Source organism: Chrysoperla carnea, chromosome 1, assembly GCF_905475395.1.
Source record: "Chrysoperla carnea chromosome 1, inChrCarn1.1, whole genome shotgun sequence".
Lineage (NCBI taxonomy): Eukaryota > Metazoa > Arthropoda > Insecta > Neuroptera > Chrysopidae > Chrysoperla > Chrysoperla carnea.
Genome location: NC_058337.1, coordinates 36333812 through 36360842, shown reverse-complemented (window position 1 = coordinate 36360842; position 27031 = coordinate 36333812).

Below are 27031 nucleotides of genomic sequence, written 5' to 3'. Positions count from 1 at the left end.
TCCCAAGTTTGTAGTGCATAAAAATATTGATGCTACGAATAAAATTTTGGTATAGGTGTTCATAAAATCACATAACGAGTTCATTCGCCCGTTTGCCCGTCTGTCGGTCTGTGACCACGATAACTCAAAATATCAAGCAGATTTTTATAGCGTGCTCAGGGCGTAAAAAGTAAGTTTGAATTCGTAAATGAGCAACATAAATCAATTGGGTTTTGGGTCCGTAGGACCCATCTTGTAAACCGTTAACGATAGGTCAAAAGTTTAAATGTAAAAAATGTTCCTTATAAAAAAATTAACAACTTTGATTGAAACATTTTTTCGTAAGCATCACTGTTTAGCCGTGAGAGCGCAACTTTTGTCACACCATTATATAGTATTTATCAAATGGAAATATTAGTTATGGTGCGTGTGAAACAACAATCGTGTTATATATAAACACAACTGCAGCTATCTAAGAGTAGAAATATTTTTTTACTTTCATGACGTAATAAACAAATAATTTCGTTATCAATACTGTCTTTACATGGTATTTCAACAATTGACTCATTTGTTTGTTTTGACTTGTTAAATGTATTCTTGGTGTAATTTGAAATCATAAGTGCCTCGTACTATTTGGTCCAAATTTCAATAGATAAAGAGTTGAAGGTTGTTATGAGAGTTAATTTAAAATTATTGATTATAATAAATTCCAATGTCTAAGGTGAGTCAAAAGAAAAAGTCATGTTTCAAGAAAAATTTGTTTCAAAGCTAGATATCTCATGGACACCTTGATTTGGACCTCAACCTTGAATAAAATTGTGTATGTAGCCTAAAGTGACGCACGATACAATTTTTTAAATGTATTCTTGGTGTTATTTGAAGTCATAAGTGTGTTCTCTTTGGCCCAAATTTCAGTAGATAAAGAGTTGACAATGTGAAATTCATCAATAAACAAATCTGCCAAGCGATATATAAAGATAAGTGATTTCAGACAACAGGACAAATTTTGATAAAAGTATAAAAGACGCTTATGATTATCCAAGGAACACATCTTTAATTCTTTCATGCTAAATTCGTATGTAAGAAAAATGGAGGAAGCAGATGTAACCCAAATTTATAAGAATTCTTAATTGGTTGATGTACTACCTTGACTCACAATCCCTCAATGTAATATAAAAATTTATAATCAGATCGGCTTTAAAACAAATCTGACGACCTTAGATAATCTTTGGACGACACTTAGATTTTGGTAATGTATTATAAGAAAGGAAGGAATAGAAGTTATTATAAGAAATCGAAAGAAAAAATAGGAGGTATATAGCGTGCAAACTTCATTGAAATTAGACTGCTAAAATCGCTTAATATGTGGAAAAATTTTACAACAAGCCCGTAATAGGCAAATATAGGAGATATGATTATGAAAGTCTGTACACAGGCCCAACATCTATCAATCTTTATTACTAACTAAATTATACCGAGGAACTCGAACAAGACTTATCAAAGAAAAGTAGAGATACTCTTTGAATCTGAAGTTGTTTTCTTTAATAATACAAGAGATATTTCAAATTTTACTTATTTTCATACCAAGTATATTATAAAAATTGGTAACAAGTGAAAACAAACAATTGAATGAGTTAATTGTTGAAATACCATGCATAATAGTGTTGATTACTCTATCACATTACACATACATATAACATTTATATAAAACATATTACACAATTTACGTCTAATTTGCACCCTCACGGGTGAACAGTGATGTTTACGAAAAAATGTTTCAAACAAAAGTTGTTTATTTTTTTCTAAGAAACAGTTTTTACATTTAAACTTTTCTTCTATCTCTAACGGGTTACAAGATTGGTCCTACTGACCCATAGTTCAAGACCCAATTGACCCATGTTGCTCATTTACGAACTCGACCTTACTTTTTACTACTCTCTCCTGAGTACGCTGTAAAAATTTCAGCTTGATATCTTTTTTCGTTTTTGAGTTATCGTGCCCACAGACGGACGGACGGACAACCCGAAATGGACTAATTAGATGTTTTTATGAACACCTATACTAAAATTTTGTTGGTAGCATCAATATTTTTAAGCGTTACAAACTTGGGACTACACTTAGTATACCTTGTATATCACATGTATGCCTGGTATAACAAGAATTTTAACTTCTTGTAAGTCACTATTATGATGCTTCATGTTTTTTTCAAACTTATGATGTTTTTCAATCAAATTTTACATCAACCCGAGAAATGAATTCGAAATTCAAAACTATTTCAACGTCTTTCATGTTTTTAATCTTAGTAAGCTTAATTAATTTTAAATTTCCCAAGTTGGACTTTTAAGTTATACCGATGGTATTAAAAAAAGTTAAATTTCGGAGTATATGGTGGTGTTTTGAGCTCTCAAAGGGGGTCATAAATTGTTTAATTTTTCTTGGAAGTATAAAAAATATTATCTTGATTAGTGCCATCTACATAGGCTATGGGTATTTGAGTGTATTTGCCCTAAACTGCCAAAAAAGTTGTGATTACTTATTTAAAAAAACGGCGAAATGTTTTAAAATTCTTTTAGCTGTGTCGTCACATGATTGAAAACGGTTTGGATTGGTTGTCAACTTATATAGTACTTCTTTAACCAATTTTTCTGTGGCTATGCAAGATCTCCCTTATTCTATTATCAAATCCCATGATTTATCTATCATTTTAAAGCTTAGCGAGCTGATAAATGACGACCACTAAGCCCACGGTCTAAAAGCATATTACTTAGAAAAAAACAAGATGGAGACATAATATTAACATTTTATTTTGTTCATTATGTAATTTATGCAGTATATCTGTAAAAATATTGCCTATAAATCAAAATAGATAAATTTCTGTTGATTATCACGGTTTTTCACGCACTGTGGAATTCCGCACAGACAGTTTGGCTATATACAATTGGATCATAAGTCTTAACGTTTTCTTTAGCACCACAGTTGGTATCTATTTGGCTGAAATTGGAGAAATTATCTTAGCTCTCCTTTTAGTAAATATAAAACATTATGTTGATGACATCATAAATATTAGTGGATAAGACCCTTTATTAAAAATATTGTAATATAGGTTTAATAATTTGAGATGGTTTCCAGAAACTCGTTAAATATCCTTGAAAATCGTTTTTGATCCTTTCCACTGCAAACTTTCAACAATTTTTACACATGTATCGTGTTTTTTATGACTTGGCTAGAACATATTATCGTTTCTTTTTGCAAAGTTATCACTGAATAAAGCTTGAACAATACGAACAATATTCAACGCAAAATGTGTGATAGTAATTGCAATTTCATAATCTCTTATTTACAACGGATAAACTACTGTATTTTTGCTAGACTTGGATTCTTTTTGAGAGCCATATTGAAACGTACCATTTGAGTATATGAAGAATGAGTGTTATAATAAAACATAACAAATAAATAACACAAAAATACATGAATAAATGTTTAGAATAACTAGAGGTAAAGAGAGTTCTAGACTAGAATTCAGTCCAAAGAATCATACTCGCATTTATTATTATCATATGTTTATTTATAAAGAGCTCGTGCAGACAATTTTGGGACTTGTAAATTAAACTGAATCGTTCAGTAATTTACAAACATTTGTACATGATAACATGTAAAATCCAAATCGACAACATTAAAAGTAAATTTTCCCGAAATTTGAATTTAATACTTTTGATTTAATTTACATTTATAACAAAATATTGTTGTTCTTCTTGATTTTGGTTTATGTTTGATAATTATAATAATAATTAATTATAATAATCACTGCTTACAAAATAAAACACGAGATGGCGTTCTACTAGTGTAGAACGAAAAACTTCGTTTTTACTAATGCATTTAATGAATTACAAATGGTTGTACAAAATTATTTCAAATGAGACTTTCGGCGATTTCCACGATTTTAATAGTTCGCAGTAAATGTGGTTATATTTACTAGATGAAACTATACTCACTTGTTGACAACAAAACATACAAACTATAACGGGACTTTTGCCTCCCAAAACGTGAAACAGTTGAACGCGCATTTGGCTGACGATCTAGCGTACGACTTGGAGTAACTGCCTCTAAATACAAAGGGCAACGAATAACGGAAATCAAACAATCTCGAAGTCAAATACATACGGTGTGTACTCACACTTATTGTAATAACGCGTGTATATGTATATGTTTTAAATCATATCTTTATACAACGTGTTCAGTTAATGACTGCAAAAACCTAGCTTCCGAAAATAAGCTCAATAAGAGCAACAAAAAAACCTTTTTCCAAATTCGGATCTGAGACCTAATTTGGGAGATACGGGTTTGGCAAAAATTGATACATTTGTTCATTCACTGACTATCATTCGATAACAAGTAGCTAATGATAATCAGAAGATATTTGTAAATTTCATTTTATAATATTAACTAAGGAAGGGATTTTTAAAAAGTATAAAATAATTTAATTGGATTATATTATTTTGAAAGAAGAAAAGATTATTGTACGTCCAATGATTAATTGTTTACTTATAATTACTATTTTTTCTCAGAATAAAAATATAAATAGTGGGAATAGTTTGACCAAATTCCATTAAATAATTTTGTACTTTTAAAAAAATCCCTTCCATTATTGAGTGAGTCTTACTAATATCTACTGATTATCATTGGCTACTGGTTATCGAATGATGGTCAGTGAATGAACAAATGTATCAATTTTGGCCATATCCGTATCTTCCAAATTAGGCCTCAGATCCAAATTTGGAAAAGAGTTCTTTTGTTGATCTTTACGAGCTTATTTACGGAAGTTAGGTTTCTGCAGTCAATAACAGAACACGTTGTATACATACAATTATTCTATTTAAATTCGATATGTCCTGAATTTGGTACTAATTTAGCTTCTGCAAAAATTCATATTCTAGAAATTCAAAAACAGTGCTGTCGGTACAAGACCAAAAACACCTATACATTGCACTTTTGAGTACAGATATAACCTTGTGTATAGTTTTGTTTTATAAAATTAAATCTCTATTGTGATCAATTTTATTTTAAATAGAAAACGGTTGTTGAGACTTTTTTTTCTAAAATACGTGAGTTGAATAAAATCAATTCAGGTATAAACCCACCCTTAGTAAGTTTTATTATTATTATTATCTTTTCTTTTTTTCGTAAAAAGGAAATAATCGAAGATCCTTCTTAGAAACGCTTAAAACCCCTAATAATAATAATCGTTTTAGTCCCCACCCGATACGGCGCTAAACTTGACCTGCATATTTTAATGATGAAGAATTAAATAGAAAATGGGATAGTTGTATTCGACTTGCCATAGTCAAAATAGACGGATTATTTCCATTTTTCGAAAATGAATGAAAACTTTCCGAAGCTTTTTTTTGTTGCGCAATTTTAATTTTACCAAACATATCAGAACGATAACGTGCGATAAGGAACATAGTTCCAAAAGCGTTCAGACCGAGTAAAAGTATCATTCTTGGCTGAACTATCTCTAAAATAAATATGCAAAAAGGTATTTGTAGTATGTTTTACGTTCATACAACATGCATGCATATCTATTGAAATTATTATTGTGCTTGGTGCACTTTTCTCATATTTCCTGTTTTCCGTCTGTTCTTTTATGCCCGCCGTCAATGTTTGTTATGATATACATATTTATAAAAATAAAACATACAGAAAATGACTGTTTCCTTTTTTGTACTCTAAAATATTATATACATGCATAACTATCATCATATACTTTAAAGTTTACCCTATTTTTAGTTATACCTACTAGCTAAGTAAGTTACTCATTTAATTGAGTTCCTTCTTCTTTTTTTGAACAAATGGTATTTTCCATATGATTAAAAAAAAATTTACTTCTGTATTTGTTCTGTTTTTGCCAAAACCTTGCTGTCAAACATTTTGATGAATCCCAGAGAAGAAAATTCAATTTATAATTCTTTCCAAAAAGGTTTGCTTAAGGTTGTGCATTTTTTGGAAGTGAATAAATGTTGAAAAAAAAGAAGGTCTGTGAAATATGCATCTAGATAGTTGGTGAAATATATTATCTTGATATTATGATTTTTTGTTCAAAAAATATTGTCGAAAACAATGATACAATTATAATTTTCCTTACTCGAACATTAAAATGATACTTTAAAAAATATAATGTACTAGATTGATACCCGCGCGCTTCGCTGGGCTTAAAAGTAAAAACCATCGCTTTATAGCCTCCACCCTCATTTGATATATACAGTTTTCAATTTTGTCAAATGTAAAATAGTCATAATTCATTGAGTATATCAGAATAGTTGGCCATGATTTGTTTGACATTTACTATTTTAAGATCTTACAGAATTCTTTATTTGATAGTTCAAAATGATGATTATAGATGGAATGATATGAATCATTCCATTAGATTGATAGATGGATAGATAGATGGTGGATAGATGGATAGAAATAGATGGATCTGTGATCATCATTTTGAACCATAAATTAAAGAAAATAGTAAATGTCAAACAATTCATGGCCAACCATAAATTAAAGATTTCTGTAAAAATTTAAAAATTGGTAAATGTCAAATTAAATTAAATTTTTTTAAATATGTCTTTATAAATTATAGTTCATGTGTTATTATGATATATCAGCTGTACAGTTTCATTAAAAACCATTCGCTAGTTTTAGCGTGAAAGCGTAACAAACTAGCAAACAAACATGCTTACTTACACATTTATAATATATAGGGATAGGGATATACCAGCTTCCCTTTTAATAAAAATTCGTACATACCAACTTCTTTAAATAAATGAACATTGTTTTATACATAATCCATTTAAGGATCGCATAATCAAAAAATCTAGTTTTTGAGTTTCACATTCGTCAATCGCTGTGCCGCGTTACTTTGGAACCATAAATGACCTATCTAAATTCATAAAAGTCATCTCTGATTGTTCAGTATATTTATTCAGGCAGTCAATGCTATTATAGTCTTTATATCAGAAGTAATAGAAAACTTTCAGAGTATGAAAAAAATGAACTTTTAATGAATGACAAACCATACATGATTATATACCTGCAAATGTATGAAACAAATGCTCTATTTGTTTATTACAAAGTTTCTGACAGTTGATACATTTGAATAGTTCTTTTAAAAATAATATCAACATAGATATGCTAACTTTTGATTAGTTTGCGCAGTAAGATTAATTTGCGAAGTAAACGATCATTATTTGGCACAGATTTTTTATCACAAATAATGAAAAACTTTTTAGGGAAGATGATTATTCGACTAGCCACTATTAAGAGCGTCGCCAAAACGTTTTTTGTTAAGTATCTCTATCTACAAAAATCATTCTATAAAATCCTATTCATTTCTAAATAATAAAAAGGATGTTAAGAATTTTGTTTGAACGTGCCGCTATTTTGGTGTTTTTTCATAGAAAAATTAACAATTCAGTTAAAAATGGTCAAGTATTTCATAGATTAGACTTTATTGACTCATTTCCACACTCATCTTTGGAATAATCTTAATGATGTTTAATTTCAGATCATCTTTGGATTAGGAATCATAAGCGTAGACTTTTCCAATCAAATATGATCAAATGAAACAAGTGAAAGCAAACAATTGACTGAGTTAATTGTTGAAATACCATGTATAGACAGTGTTGATTACTCTGTCACATTACACATATATCACACATACATGTTTTACATGTCACATTACACATATATTACACATACATGTCACACACATATAACTGATATAATACTACAATTTGCGCATAATATGCGCTCTCACGGGTAAACAGTGAAGTTTACGAAAAAATGTTTGAAACAAAAGTTGTTTATTTTTTTTATAACTAACATTTTTTACGCTTAAACTTTTGTTCTATCTCTAATGGTTTACAAGGTGGGAGATATCTCTTTTCGTTTTTGACAGGTAGACAACCGGAAATGGACTAATTAGGTGATTCTATGAACACCTATACCAGAATTTTGTTCATAGCATCAATATTTTTAAGCGTTACAAACTTGCGACTAAACTTAATATACTATGTATATTTCATATGCATGGTATAAAAAATCAACAGGTAAGATAAATTGCAAAATTAATCTTTGCAAAAGATTATTCGATTATTCCAAACCGTTAAAGTATATTCATCATTTTTGTTATCCGGAAAGTTTTTGTTGTCACATGACGAAATCATGACAATCTAATACAAAACACTAAAATGCCGACATATTGAAAAATATAATTCTTATAAAAGCTGTATAATAAACTTATTACAATCAGTTCTTTAAGCAAAAAAAAAAAAAAAAATTAAAATTCATAGATTTAATTTGGTTAATAAAATAAAAATTAAAAATAAGGTATATAAAAAAGTATTTGTATGAAAATTAGATAAAGTTTTTTCAGATGTTGCGGATGTTTATTTAACACAGTAGTGTTAAATAATCCTTCACATATAAAAATCTCACCATTTGGTTTTTTTACCTATTTAACAACAATTTTGTAATACAGACCATTTAAAATATACTATTAAATATATATATATATATATATATATATATATATATATATATATATATATATATATATATATATACATATATAACTTAATTCAAGCATTGTTATAAAATATAGATACATAATGCCATCTTTTCTTTTCTTTTCCAGAAAGTATCACTATTAATGGACGCTCAAATATGAATTATAATAAAACTAAATTTACATGCGGCATGTATAAGTAGCATTATTATATATATATATATATATATATATATATATATATATATATATATATATATATAATAATGCTACTTATACATGCCGCATGTAAATTTAGTTTTATTATAATTCATATTTGAGCGTCCATTAATAGTGATACTTTCTGGAAAAGAAAAGAAAAGATGGCATTATGTATCTATATTTTATAACAATGCTTGAATTAAGTTTAAATTTCGATAAAAATTACTGATGAATTTTGTAAAATTTATAAAACCTAACACGTAAGGTAAATAGGAAATTTTTAAATCTAAATATTTTTTACTTTTTTTAGCCCTTCAACATAATCAAAGGAATATTTTTTCGTAAATATATTAATCATACTAATTTCACATTTAAAATTTACAAAAATAATAAAACGTTTCTAGAACTGAATCTTCTTCCATGTGTGCAAGACAAGTACCAATGTGTAAGACAAAAGTGGAAAGCTATCAACTAACGTGAAAACTAACTAAGTAAGGCAAAGACATTTGACATATCATCTACCTCGTTTTTTGTCAAAAGATACCCATAAAATAATTAGTGGCAATCCTTTAAACAAAAAAAAAAAAAAAACAAAAAAAATGTTCAATCGTACGAAGATTTGAACAGTGGGCATCTACTTTAGTGCATTTTCCCCACTACAAGTGGCACTCACAAAATTTGTAAGCTTGGGTGATCTAACAAATATTTTGTCTATGGGTCCTATGTCAAATGTTACCCAAGTCAAAGTACTTGAATCTATTTAAGTATGAAAAACCTTCGGGGGAAATTTAAATCAAAATTATCGACTTTATCGATAAGCTAAACCTATGGGCCTTCCATTAAGAAACAATATCAATTTGGGGTTAGTTCTTAGAATAAAAAGTTAACATTTATTTATGTGTTCAGTAAAGCCACTTTTTAAAATATGCCAACGTAAATTGTTTTTGTTTATGGCACTCTTATTCCTCAACACTATATATTTTGTTGAGAATTTAAATGTTAAATATCGATTTAAAAAAAGTGTAAACCATGTTAGTAAACTATGATACACCATCATAATATACCATGGCTCACACAATGTATCTGGAATCATCCCAATGGCAATGGATTGCCCTAGGCTCTTTATTCAACATGAAATCGGTTCAGTTTATTAAGGAATAGAATCATAGAACGTAATAATTGAAACATGGAAAACCCTCAGAACCATTCTCTTTTATAATAAGACTTTTTTGCCCACTGCGGGAGTGGGTTCTTTTTACCTATACTTGAAAACTCATGAAACAGAACAAAATCGATTGTTATATTAATGGTAATGGATTCAAATAACATTGTGTACTTGAAACCTTTCTTCCTCAAAATTTACGTTATATTTATAATTGAAATATGGTAAAATATCTTATTTACCAATAACCTGTGAGCTAGATTGAGTATAATTTTTAAACAATGTGCACCTCCCAGCTTTTAATGGAAACACACAATCAGAAGAGTCAAAATTTTTCTTTTTAAGTAAACTAATTTTATTTTTAGTTTATTCGAAAACAAAAACACATTGACAGATAATCTTCAGCCTACTTTCATTCTCATAAAATATTACCTTTTCGATAAATATGCTGCTTATTCTTAATAATGCTCTTGAAAAAATAGAATTGTATATGGTCTGCTATTAAAAATGGTAGTATTCATTTTGTTGGTTGGTTATTATTTGCTAGTTTGTATAAATGGTTTTTATTTAGTTTTTTTTTTTTAAACGTAACACTATGAATTGTATTGCAACTGTTCTAGATCTGACCTGAAAGTAGAAAAGTAGGAATATGAGTAGTCACACACCACCATCCAGAAGAGAGTACTTGTAATAATAAATACAAAAAATTTATTCACAAATGTAAGTTAATCCAACCGCTATTAAAATACCACATGGTCAACATAAGTAACTGCATTTGGAGAGCTTTCATAAATATGGGCCTATTATGTTGAATTCATATTTAGTAAAGTTGTATAAAAACCTACAAACAACAATTTCCCTCTGGATAATTATATGTAATAACTAACCTTTACAGAAATATTTTCGAAAAATAATTTTATGAAATTGTATAACATTAAAAAAATATGTTTCCAAGTGCCGAGTATTGATTGTCAGTGCATGAAAGCGGCCATTGTATCAATAATTAACATTGCAGTGTCGTAGGCAATTATGTAAAATTATTTTCATCACACAGAAAGTTGAATCACTATAAGTGTTGAACTCACATGAACGGCTTGTTTTAATAGTCCAATAATCTTAGGATTTGACTTCGGAATCAAACGGAATAAGCTGAAAAATCTGTACAAACCTTTATTATGATTTATTATAGTCATTCATTCATATGGTCTCGTATCAGCGTCAAAGCCAAAGTCAAGGTCAAAGGTTGCAAAAATCAGTTCTGTGGGAATATCTTGTTTCCTTTGCCTTCAATCGTATTTATGCTCATTATAAAAGTTGTAGAGGATAAAATTACCAACAAATTTGGCCTGGAAGCTTTTTTTATACATTGAACCGTTTTCAAAATAGAAGACGCAGAAGGTGAAGCGCTCAGCTATACTTCCCTAGTATAGGGTCAATCATGAGCTCTAGTCAATTATACTTCATAATTTTTTATATCTATAAATTCCTTTCATTGTTTGTGTGACGTTTTCTGCTTGGTGAACCTTTTTTCTTGGAGATGGTATTGGCTTTCAAAGTTGTTGTGGAAAACGTTGTTATATTTTGCTTCAGCAGCAATCAAATCATGCTCGTATGATACCCGATATTTCAAAAATAGTTCAAAAATATCGTTTCGAAATTTTGCTCTATTTTAAAATTTATAATGAATATAATAAATAGAATTGAAGGCAAACGAAGCGTGATAGTGTAAAAAAATAGACTTTTGACCTTGAATATCTAAGAAGTACCATCAAAATAAATATTTCAACAAATATTCAGCTTATTATTCCGTTAGATTCTAAGATTCACACTTTTTACTTGACTAAAATGAGTGTATTATAAATCCAAACGGTTAATTAGCTTAGGTGTGTGACATTTTTTAAGAGCCTTATTCGAAATTTTTATAATGTATAATGTAAAATAATACATACAATTGTATAAGTATTTATTTGGGGTAAATTACCGTGTTCGTTACCGCGTGTTAACGACTTAACAACAAGGAAAAACAATTTTCTATATGTGTGTAATGTGTTTGTATGTATGTATCTTTCTACGAAGCGAACATTATTATTATTATCGTTGTGTAAACTAAACAAAACTAAAACTAAAAACTAAAAAAAAAGTATATGCACAAACTAATGAATACATAATAATAGGGGAAGGTGTAGTATCAGGGGAAGGTGCTATATCTCTTGATATACACAGTTTTCAATTTTGTTAAATGTAAAAGAGTCATAATTCAATGAGATATCAGAATAGTTGGCCATGATTTGTTTGACATTTGAAACTGATGATCATAGATCCGATCCGATCGATTTATAATCATAATTTTGAACCATAAATTAAAGATTTCTGTAAAAATTTAAAAAATGGAACCTAAATGTCTAATTAAATTAAATTTTTTATTTTTTTTTAATATATCTTAATAAATTATAGTTCATGTGTTATTCTGATATATCAGCTATATTGCTGTACAGTTTCATTAAAAACCATTCGCTAGTTTAAGCGTGAATTTGTAACAAACAAACAAACAAACAAACAAACAACATGCTTACTTTCACATTTATAATATATAGGGATTATTCTTAAATAGGTGTTACTTTATTTAGTAAGTGTCACGAAACAAAAGAAATTCGAGAAAGAATTGCTAAGGTTCAAGAAGTGTTGGAACAGTGATACTATTTTCAAACTCTTAGATCATGTCAGCACGGTGGAAAATGAACCAAAAGTAAAAACATACACGAAATATATGAGAGAGAAAAGCATTTAGTAATATTTCTGCGAAAGAAGGTACAACCAAGAACCATACGAATTATACAAAGAACCGGAAGTAACCAGCGTAATAAGAGGAAAGACCTTGAGATGGTTGGGGTCATGTATTCTCCTTAAATATAGCGGCAATACAACTACTGATGAAAAAAAATACTAGAAAAAGATATACTAAATAAATACTAAGAAATATTTGAGAGAACTAGGAATTGGAAACTAGAAATAACTAGCCGAGAACAGAAGTCTATCATAATTAACTATGGATCACATCTTTATGTGCCTAGAATCATCCCCACTGATTGGGTTAGGGAGTGCTCACTTAAATATTTATTTTTTTCAGTTAAATTTTATCTTTACACTCTAGAGAACAGCGTCATATGATTGATATCACTGAAACATTAGAAATCTGATTTTCATGAAGAAATCATTAGTTTCTCTTACAGGCATTCTCTTTTCTGAACGCCTGGTAACGTCTTTAATTGATATTTTTATTCATTTTTTTACATTTTACCTCATAATAAAATATGACTTCTGACATTACAAAATACAGAACCAGTAATAGCTGATTTAGATCACAAAAAACAATAGTAACGAAACAATAGCAACTTGTAACGAAATGAAAAGTAAAAATAAAATTGTGTACTGAAGAAGGACTAAAACATGTTATTTTTAATACACTTGTGAAGTAAATATACAATGATAAACATTCTCTTTGCCTGTTGCCTTCTTGTAAGTAAGTTCTTTAAGCCGTCATAAATTGATTTCTTATAGACAGAAATATTTCTATTGTAATCTTGGAACTACATTTTACCCTAAATGTCCTATGTACCTATACAAGAAGTAATAAAAGTAAAGTCTAAATATAATAAATACTGAGAGAAAATATTTCTGTTTTAAATTTACATTTATTTTTTCTCGGGATGTTTTCCTAACCTGCAATTTGTTATCTTAAAAAATGCTTAGGTTCGAAGCCATACACTTTTTAGGTTCAGTCAAAAACTACTTCTGATTCAAAATAGATAAGAAATAGAAAAACAATTTAATGTAGAAATCTATTCCTTATAAACATGCCAATATAGAAATTGAAGGCAAAAATTAACGTTTGGGTAGGTTTTTTAACAAATTTTTGGAAAAGAAATAAAATTTTTGAAAGAAGATTTAAAAAAAAAAATATATATATTAGAGTTTTAAAAACTAAAAAAAAAAATACTTTTGCATTAACCGTGGATGAAAATTTTAATTGTAATGTGAAATTCAAAATGTGGGGTGCTTTCCACACACCTTCTTTAAATTACCTGATATCGAGCACCCCATGCTTTAAATTTTCTTTACAATTAAGAAAAAAGTAAAGGAAATAAGAAGTCATCAATAGTAAACACAGTTCAGCTAAGATTGGCCAACAGAAGGTGGAAAGATCGATTTATTCTGCAAGTGCACGTTTGGAGAGAGCGTGAACATGCAGAAGTCAATTATTACTTTTCTCTGGGTGTAAATGTAATAGAGCACACCTCCAGAAATATAAATCAGTGAAATGTTCGAAATTTAGAAGAGACATTGAGAATGCAGAAAATAAATTCTTCAAGTTTAAAAGATTATTTGACCATGAAAAAGCATAGAAGAAATTGAAGAAATTCTGGGTCATACTATAGCCACAGACAATTTTCCAAAAGGTATGCTTTCAAGAAAATCTGAATGAAAAGTCGTGATTAACAAATGCGGCAACTGCCTGGAAAGATCTGTGCCTGGAAACATGCAGAAGGGGACCAAGTGGAACTAACGAATTAAAAATAATAAAACTAAAGTGATGGTATGTACCTATTTATGCGCCATTAAGTAATTGACAATGATAAAATAGAGTGTAATAGTGTATACTCAAAACAAGTTTGTTGATTTCGACACCTGGGGAAGCGCTTTCACAACAATAACAAGGATAGGGTTGAAGTTTAATCAAGGATAGGTCAAGCAAATAGTGCATTCATAAAACTAAATAATTTCTTATCGGACAATAAAATAAACAAAAGATAACATGTGCGGTAAAAAAAAATGTAGCGTGGAAAACATATACGTTAAACAGTAAAGTAATTGAAATTATTGGACATCCAACAGAACTAAACAAGACTGGAATGCCATCGGAAAAAAGTATACAGATTGTCAGAAAAGCAAAAATGTGGGCTAAAGTAATTTCCAATGTACTTTAAAGGGATAAGGATACACACATACGAACAATTTGCATCTTTTTAGAATAAGAGCAGCTTTATTGTAATCAGGTTGAACTTTATCAGATTGTCAATACCAACCGCTATTATTATTTCATCACAAAATTACAAGTTTTCCAATTATTTGTTACATTTTCCCATCACGTTCTGTACCTATTTATATTGTGTGAACATAAACTGCATACTATTATTTTTAGTTTTACTAACCTCCTTTTTATAATTTATCCTAGTTTATGTATTTTCATGTTATGTGTATTTAATCAGTGTGAATTTTTATGCCTAGATATTTTTTATTAATAAAAGTACTAAAAATTTTATAAAATAAAAATTATTATTGTCATTTTTATTCACTATTCACTATTTTAAATCACATTGGACAACATAATAACTTTGACGTTCAACATTTTCAAGAATGAAAGTGTGATTTCGGACAGATAACAAAACGTAGACTAATCAAGTGGTTTTGTAAACAACTTTACCAAAAATTGGCTAATAGCATCAATATTTCCAAGCGCTAGAAACTTGGTACTAAAATTAGTGCACCTTGAAATATATTTCATATATACAGGTTATAATACTAAATGAGTACAATATATTAAGATGTGAATGATAATTCGGTTGGTCAGGTGTAAATTTATACAAAGAGGTAATTCGATACAAATATTGAAAGAAAAAAAACAGAAAATTAAAAGTTTATTGGATACCAGCGACCCGCCCCGGCTTTGCACGAGTGTAATGCTAATACTAAAGATACTACGGAATGTGTTTATTTATGACATTACATTTAGAAACCTCTAAAATTATCAGTGTTTCTCTATTGTATTATGCATGTATTAAACATATAATCCTTCCTCTTGAATCACTCTATCTATTAAAAAATGGCATACAAATTCGTTGCGTAGTTTTAAACATCTAAGCATACATAGGGATAGACAAATAGCGGGAAGCGACTTTGTTTTATACTACGTAGCGATCATAGTTATTTTACCAACTGAGGTGTCGAAAATGCAACGTGTTTGAGATGGCACTAACTTTTTCGTACATTTTAAGAACTAGTTCTGTTTTTGGTACGTATCTTGTACGTATGTATAAAGCAGTATGGTTTTGATTTTTTAATTCTTTATTTTATGTAGTAAATTAACTATGAAGTTTAAATTGCTTTTGTCTTTAATAGCTAATGAGATTAAAAAAACTTATCACACCTATCAAGTATTATATCAAAATAAAGGAAATTAAAATTTACAAGAATATATATATAAGTTATATGTTTTTCAATGAGGAACAAAAAATTGGTTTAAAAAGTTGTAAAATCATAGATGGGTTTTGTTAGTGCCGAGACACTAAAAAGTCTAAAATAAAAAAAATTATTTAAAAACTATAAACCCGACTGCGTCAAATAAAATCTGAAAAGAAAGACACAAATCCAGGAGTTTACATAGCGACCCATTAAAATCTAGATCAACACAAATTTTCCCAATTATGAGTCCCGATGATTAAATTTGCTATATAAACTACTGGACTTGACTAAAACTACTAAAGTGACTATGACGTTTGGATCAAATAAATTGCTTTGGCCAAAGTCAGTCAATACTGTAAATGGCCTTCATCATCACCCGATGGAAAGAGTTTGAGACCAGATACAAAATTTTTTTGCTTGCTACATTCTTCGGGAAATATTACTAGCATAACGTATTGAGTAGTTAATGTACCTATTCCAGAAGTTTTCAACTCATTCGCTTTCCAAAAATGTAACTTTCAAAAATTGATTGCATAAAAAAATCATTTTCAATACTCGTTTATCAAAAATAAAAAAATTATAGAGGAGTAAAAACAAAAATTGGTTAAAAGGTAAAATTTCACATTTCATGGCCTAAGGAATGATTGTAACGGAGGTGGCTGAAAACTTGTTTAAAAATAATGGGAAGAAAGATTTCAAAATTAAAAATGTGAGAAATATTGGAAAACAAATGAAAGCAGAAAAAATAAGAGATTCTGATATAAATATAGAAAGAAAGATTTCAAAATTAAAAATGTGAGAAATATTGGAAAACAAATGAAAGCAGAAAAATAAGAGATTCTGATATGGAAAAAATGTAGATAGACTCCATCCACGAACCTTACTATACCATTGGTTTGAATATTTCTTTATTTATAATTTTTATTCAGTACTTTTTTAATTGTTAACAGATATTTTTCAGTCTATGAAAACCATTATTACTATAACATATCAAAAAAGAAATCTACAATAAAGAATAAGGTATCTAAGAAACTAGAAACTAAACTAGACTATATGGTAACGACCCAAGAGATTGTTATGTGGGAAATGATCTGATAGGATTCTATTTGTGCACCAAAACATAGTGTTTTCTCTCGAGATATATATGTAAAACCATGATACCATATTACAAAATATATTATTTATTCAATAGTAAATACTAACAAATCCCGTGATATTAACAAGTTTAGAATATAAAAATGAATTATTATTCATTATGAATGACAAACTCTTTTCCTTTGAAAAAATTCTCTGAATATTTTCGAAAATTTGAAAAATCTACCGTATAGAGATTAAGTAAATATTAACCTCATTATTATTACTAGATAATTTAAATATTACTAGAGTGATACCCACCCGCTTCGCTGGGTTTAAAAGTAAAGATTGATAAAGATTGCTCTCGCTTATCCCCTTTCTATAACACTCGAAATAATGGTAAGATTGTTTTACACAGGTAAAATATATGTATGGTTTTCTATTTTTTTAAATGTATAATACTTGTAATTATTCATTGAGTATATTAGAAAAGATGGCCGTGAAATATTTTATATTGACTATTTTTACAAAAATATGTAATTTATGGTAATGTCAAATGACTAATTTTACAGAAATCTGTCATTTATGGTTATGTCAAATTAAATGAATTTTTAATTTTTTTTATTAATATAACTTATATCTCATGAGTTATTCTGAAGTATGAGCTATATTGCCGTACATTTTCATTAAAAACCATTCGCTAATTTTAGCGTGAAAGCGTAACAAACAAACAAACATGCTTACTTTCGCATTTATAATATATAGAGATGTGCCAAAATATACACGCAAAATAATTTAATGAAATAAGTCATTTTCAAGAAGGCTAAAATGTTTAATTAATTTATTTTCACGTAATGTTCGCAAAAATAACTGTTTCCATTCATTTACGTTTGCTATAAAAATACGTAGACCAGTGCCGAAGCCTTCAAAAATGATAAAAAATGAAAAAAAATTACAGTAGGATGAAACCCATTAGAAAAGCAGGGGAATATGATAAAAATGAGAGGAAACATAAATTACGGTCGATCCGAGTTCGGGAAGTGGGAGGAGGTGAGCTTTTAAGGGTAAAAAATGGTTTATCTTGATTTCCGGCAAAACTACAAGTCCTATGGAAAAAAGTTAAATGGCAAAGTTGTAGGCAATAAAAAGATCTACAACTTTTGTATTTGCAATTTTTTCACATAACCTCAAAATTTAGGTGAAAAATTCAAAAAACCAAGTTTTTGGTTTTTTATTTATATCTTTTTCAAAAAAAATTTTTTTTCTACCAAATTTGCTGAAAACTTACCTTATTATGTCCCAAATACACTGTAATTTATTTGATTAAAAATATTTATTTTTTCGCTTCATTTTAACTTAATATCAAAAAAACACCCTAATTTTCAATCGAAAATTCTGACGTTAAAATATCAGCTTTTTTCAAAAAGTTTGGAGGTTTTTTGTTCGTTGAAATATCTACTTTCTGATGGTGTAAAAAAAAATATACATTACTATAGAAAATATTCTTAGAAAATGCAAAAAATTGAAAAAACCTTTTTTAATTACTATGTACAATTTCATCAAAAAAATGTGATTGCTGCAATTTTTTTTAGTTAAAAAGTTTATTTTACTCGACATTCATGTCATATTGGAGCAATTTTCAGAATCATGACAATTAGTGCATAAATTTGTGCATTTTAAACCATGTTTTCGGCAGCCACATTTTAAACTGTTACATCCAGTTTCACAGCTGCTGCAAATAGTTTTGAGCAATACTTTCGGAATTAAATCTTTTTCTGTAAATTTGGGCATAATGCCACGCTGATGTTGCTTCCAGCCCCAATCTGTTGCTGTCAATTCGTATTGCGTACAAAATAATTAAAAGTTTAATGAAAAGATTACAGTCACAAGGATTTTCCTGTAAACAAGTTGAAGAAGATGCTGATGCCGACATAATTAAGACCTCGATAGAAGTGGCCAGAGATACTAATAAAACTGTTATAGTTGTGGGTCAAGATATTGATCTTTTGGTTCTTTTAAATCAATTAAATTCAAATAATCATGACATTTATTTTCTCAAACCAGGCTCTGGAAATGGAAAGGATCTATTTTTCACGTCTAATAGTTTTCAACATGAATCCTTCAAAAATGTTGTTGCATTTCTGCATTGTTTTTCTGGTTGCGATACAACATCTGGATTTGCCGGAAAAGGAAAGAAAAGTATCGTTAATTCTATATTAGACGCGAAACACTTGTCAAATTTGGCCAATGTTTTTTATAAAAAAAATGAAAGTAAAGAAAATATAAAAAAAATGGATTACAATTAATCAAATCTATTTATAAATGTAAAAAAGAAAAAATAACACTGAATCAATTAAGGTTTCAAAAATATCAATTGGCAAAAATTAAATCATCTTTCATTTTGGCAAACCTTCCACCCACAGAAGGAGCAGCAGAACAACATTGTTACAGAGCATATTATCAGCTTCAAACTTGGTTGGGTAACGAATTGACAGCAACAGATTGGGGCTGGAAGCAACATCAGCGTGGCATTATGCCCAAATTTACAGAAAAGGATTTAATTCCGAAAGTATTGCTCAAAACTATTTGCTGCAGCTGTGAAACTGGATGTAACAGTTTAAAATGTGGCTACCGAAAACATGGTTTAAAATGCACAAATTTATGCACTAATTGTCATGGTTCTGAAAATTGCTCCAATATGACATGAATGTCGAGTAAAATAAACTTTTTAACTAAAAAAAATTGCAGCAATCACATTTTTTTGATGAAATTGTACATAGTAATAGGTTGGCTGATAAGTCCCCGGTCTGACACATAGATGGCGTCGCTAGTATTAAATGCATATTATTTTTATATAGTACCAACCTTCAAATGATTCGTGTCAAAATTTGACGTCTGTAAGTCAATTAGTTTGTGAGATAGAGCGTCTTTTGTGAAGCAACTTTTGTTATTGTGAAAAAAATGGAAAAAAAGGAATTTCGTGTTTTGATAAAATACTGTTTTCTGAAGGGAAAAAATACAGTGGAAGCAAAAACTTGGCTTGATAATGAGTTTCCGGACTCTGTATTTTTTCCCTTCAGAAAACAGTATTTTATCAAAACACGAAATTCCATTTTTTCCATTTTTTTCACAATAACAAAAGTTGCTTCACAAAAGACGCTCTATCTCACAAACTAATTGACTTACAGACGTCAAATTTTGACACGAATCATTTGAAGGTTGGTACTATATAAAAATAATATGCATTTAATACTAGCGACGCCATCTATGTGTCAGACCGGGGACTTATCAGCCAACCTGTTAATTAAAAAAGGTTTTTTCAATTTTTTGCATTTTCTAAGAATATTTTCTATAGTAATGTATATTTTTTTTTACACCATCAGAAAGTAGATAATTCAACGAACAAAAAGCCCCCAAATTTTTTGAAAAAAGCTGATATTTTGACGTCAGAATTTTCGATTGAAAATTAGGGTGTTTTTTTGATATTAAGTTAAAATGAAGCGAAAAAATAAATATTTTTAATCAAATAAATTACAGTGTATTTGGGACATAATAAGGTAAGTTTTCAGCAAATTTCGTAGAAAAAAAAATTTTTTTGAAAAAGATATAAATAAAAAGCCAAAAACTTGGTTTTTTGAATTTTTCACCTAAATTTTGAGGTTATGTGAAAAAATTGCAAATACAAAAGTTGTAGATCTTTTTATTGCCTACAACTTTGCCATTTAACTTTTTTCCATAAGACTTGTAGTTTTGCCGGAAATCAAGATAAACCATTTTTTACCCTTAAAAGCTCACCCCCTCCCACTTCCCGAACTCGGATCGACCGTAATTTATGTTTCCTTTCATTTTGATCATATTCCCCTCCTTTTCTAATGGGTTTCATCCTACTGTAATTTTTTTTGGTTTCAAAAATTATCTACTCTGGTCTAACGTACATATATTATGTAAAGCATGTATATGATATGCCTTTTTTTATGTATAGTTGATGTATTTGAAAATATTTTAATGTACTTACAGCATAACTTAGTATGGTAGTACACTGGTATAGATACAGAATTTAATATAATAACATCGAAAAACATGAAATCATAATTCCTATTGTTAAAAAATAAAATACTCCACGAAACAAAAATATATTTCTTATTATCAATTTGATTTATATTTCTTTGCATTGTTTATAACCATCATGCAATATACATCAAGTACCATATCGCGTATATTGAGTGAGACCTTTAATCATATAATGAAATAATGCAGATTTGTAAGGAAATTTATTATACGTATTCACTGGAGTTCGGTAAAGATGGGCCAAAGACTTAATTTGATAGTAGGGGGAAAGTGGCATGAAAGAGCTACTTCGATTTTGGCGGTAGTTTTTGAACGAATGTTGAAGGAATTATAATTTTAAGTTAGCAACATTGCTGAACTCTCACCCTCTGAATTTTTCCAATTAACCAAAAACACAGCGCTTCGGCAGCGTATTAAAGATTTCATCGTTTAAAAGTAAGTTTTTAAGGTAATTTTATTTGTTTTCTGACGTCTATATGTACAAACCTAACAGAAATATGACTATAACATTAGTTTATGGATGTATTAGATCTTACAATAACATATACATATTGCAAGAAAAGTTTCAATATTGGACTAATTTTTGAGATTATTTTTCTTGGGAGAATATGTTTTGAAAGAGCTGCGTTTCAGTGTGATGAAAAAGAAAGCTTTTTCATTACTTATTTTTGATTATATTAAATAACACATGTAAATTATTTTTTTCAACCAACTTCAAACCAATGACATTCTCAATACAAGTGAATTTTGTTTTTTTTTGTTGTCCAAAATCCATTTCTTAAAATTGAAACGCAGAGAGAAAAAATTTGTGTAGCTTGAAGTCGGTTTTTTAAATTTTACAATTATCATTTGATATTTCATTAAAATAGACCGTTTTTGTTACTTAAGATAATTATGGAGTCTGAAACAGAAAAATCAAAGAAACGAAAGTGACCTTCAGAATCAATAATAGAGGAAGCTGTAAGTGAAGTGATCGAAAAAGAACAGTCTATAAATACAATTGACCTTTTTATTAATATTTCCAGTACTTATTTAGCTAGAATAATCAGAAAGGTAAAATCTTCTGATGACCCATATCCTACAAGCATAACCCTAATATAAGTATTAGACGTGTTTTCACTGTGGAACAAGAGGGTTTGCAAACATATTATTTAAAAACTGCATCAAAAATGTGTTATGAGCTTACAAGACAGCAAACCAAAACTAACATCGGGAAGGTTTTGATCAATACCAAGACGAAATGTGGGAATCTGACTTGCCAAGAATAATAAGCAACACTGTAGCAACTAGACATAAAAACGAAGTTAGCAACTGGAAATGGTCTTTTTTTACCTCTGTAAACTTACTTTTGCGCGATTTGATTAGACCACCCAATAATACATAAATTATAAGAGTATGATTTACTGATATTTTTTTGTAAAATAATAAAATTTTCGTTTTTTTTTATACTTTTTTAAATATATTCCTTTTTACTATGGTAGTAAGAATACCTTCTATTATTTATTCAGTGAACAATATCACATTTTTTTCTGCTTAAGTATTATTATAAAGACGGAAAATATGGAGCGAACGATATATAGGGAAAAAAATTGAATAAGTTGTATACTTATATATTTTTATGTTAGGTATTTTATGATTTTTATAAAAAGATTATTAAAAATATTTTTACGACAATCTTTTGACACCATTTTTAATATACACATATTCTTTTTTTTACTGAATTCTATCACCCTATATATAATATAATTCGCACAATACTCTATAGTGGACATTATAGTTGAGATGAAGATGTTCTTTCTTTTTTAATTTTTTTGTGAAATAAATTATGAAGAAAAAAAATTGTGTAGTAAGCAGATGGTTGATGTTAGGCTCATTGAGCTAGCTACTAGCTATATGAATATTCCTCATCCTCAAGTTTTCAGTACAGCATAACTAGCGCAATAGAATGAAATAAAATATATTAAAAAGGAATTCAATAAAAAAATGAGAATCTTTTTTTTTTTACTTAAAAGAAGTTAAGTTATCTATCTTATGGTGGAATGTAATTAAAACGGGCTTTTCATTTCTTAAGATGTTTTTAAATGAAATGTTTATTTTTAGTATAAATACTCAGCTATTATATTTTACCGGGGGGTTCAGAAAAACTAAATTTACGTTCACCATTCAAACATTTTTGTGTGAATTGCTATTTGAAATTGTAGACTATCGCTAGAACTGATTCACAATGTTTCAACTCTTATTGTATAACAAATCTAGAATTCTCCATTAAAATGCCATTTTCCTAAAGCCTTTTCCAAACTAAGCCAATTTGGAAGATCATAGCCAATTTTTATTTTTTCGGGTACGGAACTCTAAATTCGCACTTGAAACAGACATATCTAAGAACACTCTAATATAAATAAGCTTTCAAACAAAACCAAAAAAAGCAAAATCGGTTCATGCGTTTAGGCGCTACGATGCCACAGGCAGACAGACAGACAGACAGACACACACACACACACATAGCGGTATAACTTTTAACACCACTTTTTTGTCGTTCGAGGGTTAAAAAGCATTTTGTTTGAGTCGGTTTAACATGTGTGAATCTATCGCTACGCTTTATTTATTTGGCTGACGCTACGGGTTTATTGGTCTGTTGATGGTCTTATAACGGTTGGTAAACAGTTTTTTTAGTAAACGATGTCAATTCTCAATTCAAGAAAATAAGTATTCGTTTAAAAATTTTCTTGAACAAAAAAATTAAATTATTTGCTATGAACATATTTTCTTTCAACTAGTCCTTTTTCATGAATATAGAAAAACTTTCAATTACCATACCGATAGAAGCGCTGGTATCTATTCATGTACACCAATTGCCCTTGCGAAAGAAAATCTTCAGGCGACTAGGAGTATATATAAAAATTTGGGATTAGTTTTAGCTACAAAACTGCTTATTAAAGCCTTATAAATTATCGCTCTACCATAATTATATTTGGGCTATTAAAAATAATTGCTAATACTTCATCAATTTAGAATATTTGCCCCTGTTCCATTAAATGAATTTTTGGTAACTTTTTTATGATATACAATGTTTTACTTTCCCATTATTTTATATTATTTGCAAACGGTTATGCACACAAATAGAAATCTCATCATCGTAATCAATGTATTTTTTTGTCAGGAGTCTAAGTGGAAACCAGATTGATTTTACCTGGCTAAATGATATTGTTGCAAAAATGAATTTAATTTCTCACTCATATTGTATCCACCAAAGGCTTTAACCAGTCAAAGCACAGTCTATTATTTTCAATTCTCTTTATTAAGGATTACTAGACAAGATATTTGTCAATATTTAGTTTACGCCTGTATGTATCATATTAAAAACATCAATTATAATCGAGAGACCATGATGTAATTAAATATTGTATGCATGATTAAAAGTAAACAAAAACAAAAAGTAATAACACTCAAAGCACATTTCAAGGCAAAAGATTTAATTTATATTGGTTTTGTCTGCTTTTTAATTCATTTATCCCTTACAATTTTAATCGCTTAAATTAATTCTTAAATCGTAATTTTTGTAACTTATAAAGTGAAATGTGAGATTTGCTTATAATGTTTAGAATTTTATTTCAAGATACAAATCAAGCTAATAAAAGTTAAATTACAAAACAAATATTATTGTTTTTAGCACCCCTGTACTTTAGACTTCATATTCTGTTCCTTTCGCTTGTAAAATCTAAAACGTTATTGTAAGTCTACCATCCATGTCTGGTAAAAAACAGGTTTAACTATTAGCCCGCCAATTGTGAAGTATAATGAAGGCACTGGAAAAAAGGATTCATAACTTATAGTTTATATTTTAAACCCATCTGGTTGATGAAATACAAATACAATGAAGTTACTAATTACAATTTAGGATTAAAGCAATAGTTGTTGATAATCACTCTCTAAGTGTTTTTACTTATAAGGATATTTTCTTACTAATATTATTATATTTATATAACGAAGGTATAGTGAAAATATAATTAATGTTTTCAAGAATATATATATATTCAGAATACCAACTTATCGGAAGTTTCAAAATTGATGTATCATTTTTTTAAAAACATATTTAACCACTTGTTAAGCGTAGAAAATACATGAACGTAATGTAAAACCAAATATGGTTTATCTTTCGTTATTTTAAGTCAGATAATAAAAAAATTACAAAATTCGTACGATTTTCAAAATTGAAATTTGAATTAAACGATTTCAAAAATCACTTGTAAATCTTTATTTTCCATTTAATAGGTGGTTTGGTTAGAATCTAGTCAGAAGTTAGTCCTGGTCGCATCATTATTTAGTGTTGGGGCTTGTTAATTGTGTTGATTACCTTTAGGTCGTGTTTAGTTGTGATTATAATTGACTATTTACGAACTAAAATGGTTAGCCATTTCATTTAACTAACACCAAACAAGCAAGTAATAATTTTAGATATGTTAATAATAAAAAGAATGCTATTTTGTTTCAAATATTGCAATAAATTATTATTTTATTTTATTTTACTTGTTATTTTATTTAAAAATAATCACTTAATTTTATTAGAAGAATATATTTTTTAAATCCTTCTTTTTTAATAAATGATTTGCTTCCAACAGATATTAACTAATGTTCTAAGAGTATGATTTAATGTTGCCGTCAGATGTCGTTGTCATCTCTCTACGAATAGCTTATATATCATAAAAAGACATATTGAAATATCATATAAAGAAAAAAAGGACAAAGACATTTTACGGCTTCATCTATGATCATCACTTTGAACCACAAATTAAAGATTTCTGTAAAAATTTAAAAAAGTAAATGTAAAGCCTTTCATGTCCATTTTTTCTGAAATACTTCATGAATTATGACTATAGTACACTTAAAAAAATTGTAAACTGTGCATATATTTTATCCGTGTAGAACAATCACTTCGAGTGTTATAGAAGGGGGTAAGTGAGATCGAGGGAGGTAAAGGCTATAGAGCGGTGGTTTTTTCCTTTTAAGTCCAGTGCAGCGAGCGGGTATCAAGTTAGTATGTTATATATTAAATGAAATAGTTTATGAATTAATAACAAAGCAAAAGAAAATTTAAGATTCTTGAGCCAGACTAGAACGCTGGCCTGCGGTTTTGGAGATCACTACTCCCTTGTTGAAATAATATGAGTACATATATATCTGTAGATAAACCTTGCAAAAACATGTTAATGATGATGACGACGCAGCATGGATGACGCGAGTCCATAAAATTTAACTCTAATGAAAATTGTCTAGCGCGCTTATAGAAGCTTTCACTTCAAAAAACTCTTGCGCGTAATTTATGAAATATCTGGTGCTCGTTTCTAAGATGTTTAGTACCTCCTATATATGTAGTATAAATAGTAATAGAAGTATATTCACAAATAATTGTTATTATAATGTCATGATAATAGAGGTAATTAGAAACTAGAATAATTAGAATAAAATAATTAATTAATTCTCATTAGTGAGTTTAATTGATTTACTTATTTGATCTTATAATAAAAGCGGTGTATATGTTTCTAGCTACTTCTATTTAAATACTATTTCAGATAATTTATTATTAACGAATTATGTTAATCAGATTTATGATTCCAGTATGTTACTAGGTATGTATCAAAACGTTAATTTGAAAAAGTAAAATAAATCGGAATGAGATATTGTTACCATTTTTTTTTTGGAAGTTTAGATATTCATGGCAGTTTTATTAAAAAATGATTCCATATAAAATTTAC